This window comes from Meleagris gallopavo, chromosome 14 (assembly GCF_000146605.3).
Source record: "Meleagris gallopavo isolate NT-WF06-2002-E0010 breed Aviagen turkey brand Nicholas breeding stock chromosome 14, Turkey_5.1, whole genome shotgun sequence".
Taxonomy (NCBI): domain Eukaryota; kingdom Metazoa; phylum Chordata; class Aves; order Galliformes; family Phasianidae; genus Meleagris; species Meleagris gallopavo.
Genome location: NC_015024.2, coordinates 10,254,215 through 10,261,039, shown reverse-complemented (window position 1 = coordinate 10,261,039; position 6,825 = coordinate 10,254,215).

The following is a 6,825-nucleotide window of genomic DNA, read 5'->3' as shown; positions in this document are numbered from 1 at the left end:
ATTTCAAAAAAAGACTAAGTTTACTTGGAATTACTGGACTGCCTGGGCCTACTGTGGGTTTTGCTGACTCATGAAAAAAGTGTCATTGCCTTAAGCTTGATTACTGTCCACACACCTGAAGATAAATAATTATTTAGAGTGCATTTGTGCCACAACCATAGAAAGGTTTGTTATGTCTTTGCTTTTGCAACTCTGAATGGTAAAGCACAGCATGGCACCGTTACGCATATGGCTAAGTCTCACTGACTTAAGGCATCTGTAACTGGAGGCATGAATGGGCATATGCAGCATTATAGCTTCTATATAGTGACTGAAAGGCGGTTCCTAACACTTGTGAGTGCTCTGTGTAATTCTGAATGCTTTTACTGGCAATTTCTGGCTGTTTATAGACCCAGAGCTAGCAGTGGAGGAACGGTGTTATGAGCAGACATCGTCTGAGAAGGTCACACTGAAGGTAAGAACTAAGTGTAAGGAATGAGAGTAAAGTGACCTTTCTGTAAGGTGACCTGATTTCTTTGACCTTTGGCTAAACGGAGGACAGTGAAGTGATGTGTTTGAGACCATGAAGCAAAGCAGAAGGAAATGGGAACAGAACCAAGACGTCCCAAATCTCCTTTGCCCCAGACAGTGGCACAGACCAAATATCAATAGCACACAGCAGATTACAGAAGGCTAAGAGTGATAGGACACATAAGTGAGACATCAGATAAGGAAAGAAAGGTAAAGACGGGGCATGAGATAAAATCAGGCTGCACTGATAATGTCCACTTTTAGAAAAGGTGCCAAGGAGAGAGAAGTGAGAGCTTGCTTGCCAGTGTGTTGCGCTTGGGACTGACCCAGGAAAATCTGCCTAAAAAGTGTCCCTCTCCTCTGATCACATTAAATGTCTGCAACAGCCCCTGCTCCATAACCTCCCTACGGGTTGTTTTTACCTAAATCCTCTTGCTGGGAGCCTTCTTGTTGTCTAAATGGCTGCTGTACGTTTGATCCAAACAGCCAGGTGACTCAAGCATAAAGCCAATGGCAATGAGCCACTGTTAATTATTACCCTGGGCCCCTAGGATTATGTAAGCCTGAGTATGCTGTACCATGGGCACTTGGCTTGGACCTGCACTCCCCATCTGGGAGAAATACCAAGGATCTGCCAGTGTGCAGAGAAAGTTGTTTGGAGACAGCTGAGATTTTCCTTCTCCCTTTCTGACAGCACCTATGAAACCCATTATTCATTCAGTTCAGCAACTGCCATGCTGTGCTTTCTTGTCATTCAGAGACATTGTTTTTAAAGAATGAGCTATGCTCAGCTCCCACTGACTTCAGTGCAAACCAAGGGTAGTGACTGCCATGGCTTATTCAAGGAAAAATTTCCAGCTAGGGCAGAGACTGCAGATCCCAGCAGGTCTTTGGCTTCCCTTGCTTGTTCCTTCTGGGACATCAGTGCTTTTGTGGCTCTCAATCCCTTATCTCACAGGTCTTAGTTTTATTCCAGCTTGCTCTGCTGTGTGATGTGTGAAAAATAGAAATAGAATCAAAATTGTTTGAGTTGGAAGGGACCTTAAAGACCATCTGCTCCAACCCCCCTGCAATGAACAAGGACAGCCACAGCTCCGTCAGGAGCTCAGAGCCCATCCAGCCTGACCTTGGCTGTCTGCAGGGATGGGGCACCCCCACCTCTCTGGGCAGCCTGTGCCAGTGCCTCACTGTCCTTTTTTTTCCAAAAAAAACCCCTTCTTCCTTATATTCAATCTAAATCACCAGATCTCTAAATCTCTAGATCTAAATCCAATCCAATCTAAATAGATGCTGTGAAGAATATTCTGGCTTTTACACTGCGTGTGTTTTCATGCAGCTACAGAGATGGTACTTGATGGCTTTTCTGGTCTGATGTTCCTATACTGCTGGGTTTGTAGCTACCCAGTGCACAACATTTCACAGGGCTGAGCTTTGGTCTGCTCTGCCAACTCTGCAGGTCTTCCTCCAGCCACAGTTAGAGCACCTTTCCAGCTTTCACCACATTGCCTACCCAAGCACCACTTTTTCAGTGGTTTGGGGTCAGGCTGACTCAAAACCTTGTTAGTGCTCGGTCTCCTGCATAGCTAAGGCTGGATGAAACTCTTAGCCCTTGGAGACATCGCTGCAGAGAGCTTTCATCAGCTCCCCTGTCCTGCGCTATGGCCTTAGCCAGCGTCTCGCTGAGCCCCAGCTTGCTATCCAAGCATCCTGCAGTGCAGAACAGCATCCAGCAGGGCTCTGGCCAGCAGGAGCGGAGGGCAGCGTTCACATCTCTGTGAGCCAAGTCATTAGGTAAAATGGGAGTGAAACACAGGAGTGACAAGGAACTGATGGGGAAGCCAGCTCTCATCCTGCTTGCACCAGTGCATGTCGTGTAACTCTTCTTCTGCTCATGTGCTGACAGACAGAGAAAATCAAGGGGAAAGTGACCTATAGTTTCCTGGAAGGGAGCAAAGGGAGGAATGGAAACAGAAACTAAAGCATATTACGGGGTTGCAACAGACAGATGGAGAAATGGGGCTGGGATGGCTCATTGCTGGTCCTCTGCATCCTTCCTGCTACAACAATGTCACTTTTCCTGACTCTGTAGCTGATTGGAGAGGCCTTGAGTGAGTCTTAGCACTTCCTGAGGCAGATAAGTTATTTATCCATATGACGCGAGTACTGGGAAACTCGCTAATTAGAAGGCACTCTCAGATCCTTAGTAGAAATATCCATCCAGGAATTGTTTTGTGTGTAAGTGAGGGTGGAGACCAGCAACCCACACTAAAAAAAGGTACAAAGAATCACTGTTCTGTATCTAAAAAAGCCTCTGGCACCTGCATCTCCAATTGACTCCAATGGGCACCAGCTTGAGCTCTGCTCCTTATTCCAGTGTTACGGTTTCAAATGCAGAGATGGGGCTGCTGGGCAGAATGAAGGCCAGGCATTCAGCATGCTCGCCTTCCATAAGCGTAGGAGTGACGTGCATGTTCAAGTTTGGCTGTTGACTGCTGACTTTTTCTGAGAAGCCTATAAACAGCAGCCAGGTAGTCTCTCACTTTTTGTTTCTCTGCTGTGTTGTTTTTCCATGGACAACATGTCCTGGACCTTAGAGAGCTGGCTGGGGCTTGCTTCATTCAGACCAACTGTCCCTGGTGGCAGATAATGCATTGGGGAGGGCAAAGGGCTTGGAAATTTTGTTATGTCAGAGCAGCTGGAAAAACACCCGGGCTGTAACATGTTGAGGGCAGCAGCGTGTCTGCACGTGGACTCGGAGAGCGGAGCCGGGGTTTGAGCGTGACACCATGGGGCTGAGACGGGATGTGAGCATTCCAGGGTAGGGCTGATGCAGGGAGTCCATTGCTGTCAGTGAGACCTCTCAGCCTGAGGGATGGGGGAACAGCCTCTGATAAGGGAAAGGCAGATCCTCACCTCTTCTAGAAGGGGCAGGGGCTGCTGAGGAGGACTGCTTTTGGCTAGAAGGAGAGCACAGGGCAAGAAGAGATCTGTCTTCTCCAGAAAAGCCAGTTAGTGATTTACAGCCAACAAGTTTGCTGGCGTACTCTTCCTCTCACTCTCTAGAAATTAATGGCACAACTGGAGGGTGTTCATTTACCTGCCATGGGGACCTTTAGTCTCCTCACAGTGTATTCCAAGATCTGATAAATAAACACACATTGGTAACACATTTCTCTTCAAGGGAGCATGGGTTTTCTTTGGCACCAAAGCTCACAACAGCCCATCTCAAGCACTGCACAGCTGCCTGAGCGCTTGCCCCACGATCAGCGTTGCTGGCAGAGCCTTGTAGATAATCCAGCCTTGTGCATGAGATCAGAGGCATCCATGAAAGTTTAATGTGAATCAATCTGTGTCATGCCTCAGGGAATGGTTCGCAAATTAGAATTGGTGCTGATGACTTCATGCAAGTTACCTGATACCATGCCACAGATCCCTGGTGTAGCTGGAGGACGGTCAATGCAGAGAGCTGGAACCACTTCCTTCACTTTGCTCCAGCAGTTGCACGCTGATCTCTGTGGAACAAATTAGCTGTGCTAAATTAATAACAATATTTGGCACTTCACTAGCATTTTCCAGCTGAGGAGGAGAACACGCTTCCCAGTGAGGAATTCAGACTTTCAAGGCCCCTGAAGAGCAGTTGTCACCTTCATTGTGCAAAGGCAGAAAATGGATTTTAAATTATTTGGCTAATATTTCTCAGGGATTGTGTAGCAGAGATGTACAGCAACCAGTTCATTCTACAGTCCTAGGCCTCAGTCACAGCTTAATCATGTGATGCGATTTTGAGATGTGTAAGCCTAATATCTGCACTGTAGAAAACCATGAGGTCGAGCACAAGGGATGACAAATGCATGCATTTTTCTGCTCTAGCGTGAGTGGTGCTGAGCGGGCGGGCTGTGGTTGCAACTTCTGCAGGACCCTGGGGAACAGGAGGGGACAGCCTGGCTCTGTCTGCCTGTGGCTTTTTGATTCCTTCCAATGGCCCTCAGTGGCTTCTGCAGATGGGTTTGTGTTCTTCTGTGGGGACCATTTGGCTCAACAGTAATTGGCAAGGAGAAATTCAGTTTGATTTCTTTTTATTACTGATTTTGTCACTCCATAAAGCACTTTGACACTGTTTAAGACTTCACCCTTATTGTGTGATCAAAAGGAAGCTGATTAGCACCTCAGGGGTTTCCTTGTGCTAAAATCTAACTTGCACCTTGCTGGATCTTTCTATTCATCTGCCTGCAGCCTTTCCTTCCTTGACTTTGATATTTTCTGCTTATCAGGAATCTTCTCAAACACATCTGTTTTAAAGAAAACGACTGATTGCTGGTGCACCATATGTGAGCTATCTCTCTAGCTGTTATCTATTAACACAAACATTTCAGATTGCATAAGAGTGCTCATTTTGAAGGTTGATACAGAAGATCTAGTCCAATTTAATCTCTGCTGTTTATTCTCATCTTTTCTTCAACTTCTGCAAGATAATTTGTGTTGGAATAAACAAACTCCATTATTTGTTGTGATGAATTCTAATTAATACTTTCAAGGCAATTAATTAGATCAACAAATATCTAGTCACAAGCTAGAGAGATGTGTTGTTGAGAAAGAGCTTTCTACATGCCTTGTTCATAGTGAGTACATAGGTACCTGTAACCCCCAGAGACTCTCACAAATAGGGTCTCTGCGTCATAGCAGTGTGTTTGCACTTCTGTCAGACTTCTTCCTTGAGGATCCTTTATGGGGAGGCACATCTGTGCCCACATTAATGGAGGAGCCCTGGGACCATGGGGCACAAAGGTTTGGAACAGGCAGTGCTGGGCTCCATAAGACACTTTCTCTGTTGTCCATGCCTCCTTCCTCCTGCCTGGTCAAGGTCTGCCACCAGTCAAAACTTCTGTCAAATGAGCATCAGATTTTGTCATTTTTTATAATATTTAAAAAAATGTCAAATGGGAATTTACATGAGAACTGTCTGGTTTTGTTATCCTTTAATTTGACTTTTCCTTCACTTTTCAGCAACCTAAGAAGTACTGTTTTTATGACAATGCCATTTTTTTTATTCCAAGACAAATGCAAAACTGAAGAGATGCAAAGACTCAACTGAAGCCTTCAGGGCCTTCAAGTGGATCCATCCACAACAGCGTGATATTTCTGATCAGCATGGCTAAGTGACAGCCACCATCATGAGGGAAAGGAGAAAATCTTGCAGAGAAAAGGTGCTTCAATTTCCTATCTCATATTCTCAGTCATTTCTACATTATAACCTCTACTGTGCTTTGCTTTCTCTAGTCAGAAGTCCTGTTTAGACAATGCAGTGGCTCTTTCTCTCCTAATTTTTTGGAAGGCATGAGGACAGCAGTGACCTCCATGGCAGGGGTTGGAGCTAGAAAATGCTTATAGTCCCAAGCCATCCTATGATTTTATGACAGAGGTGGAAACGTGATTTGCAGATCTGATGTCCTATCTTGTGTTTAATCTGAGAGCCTGTGTCTGCCAGGCTGATAAGCGGCACATGGATTTGGAGCTTGTCCCAGTCAGACTCTGAGTGCAGAGACCAAAAATGCAGAAATGTGAAGTCCCAGCTCTGCTAACAATGACCAAAACCTAAACTGGTTAGAGCCATGGCTTCAACCCTAGTTTGCCCTCAGGCAGCCTTCCCATTCAGGGCAGATAACTTTGAGCTGGGCCCAGGTGGGAACTGGGATTGTCAGCAGGGTCTGGAGCTAATTAGAGAGCTCAGCTGAGGGTGCTTCCAAGCCCAAATGAGGGGAGGAACTTGAAATGTGGGGGAAATGTGTATGGCTTGGGGCTGTGCAAAAGGACATGGTTTAGCACAGACCCTTCTAAGGAATGCTCAAGAGAAGAAGGTGGTGGTGGTGGTGGGTGAGATGGTTTGGGAAATGAGCCTTCAGCAGGTAATATCTTGAGGTTTTTGGCTTATTTGGAGGGAAAGAAGGATCCCATAGTGGTGGAAGGGGCTTGAGGCTGGCTGGTGAAGGTGGTTTACTTGTGTTTGCGCCAGTGTGGTTTTGAACTGTGCTTTGCTAGGAGGAAGCTCCCTAACTGAGGTGTCAGGGCCCTGGCTGAGTTTGGCCTTGCTCAGGTGCTCAGGGAGATGTGAGATGGGTTCAGGTGGCTGGATCCATACTGTGCTACAAAGCATGATGGGGATGTGCTCCTGTCTCCTCTCCTGGCATAGAAGGAAGGGCTTCTTCCTGCTTCTCCTGTCACACTGGGGAAATAAAGCTCAACTGTTTAATTTCCTCTTTTCAGGATAAAAGAGGCTGTGCTTTGAGATGTAAGGCTAAGTACATAAACTGGTTTTTT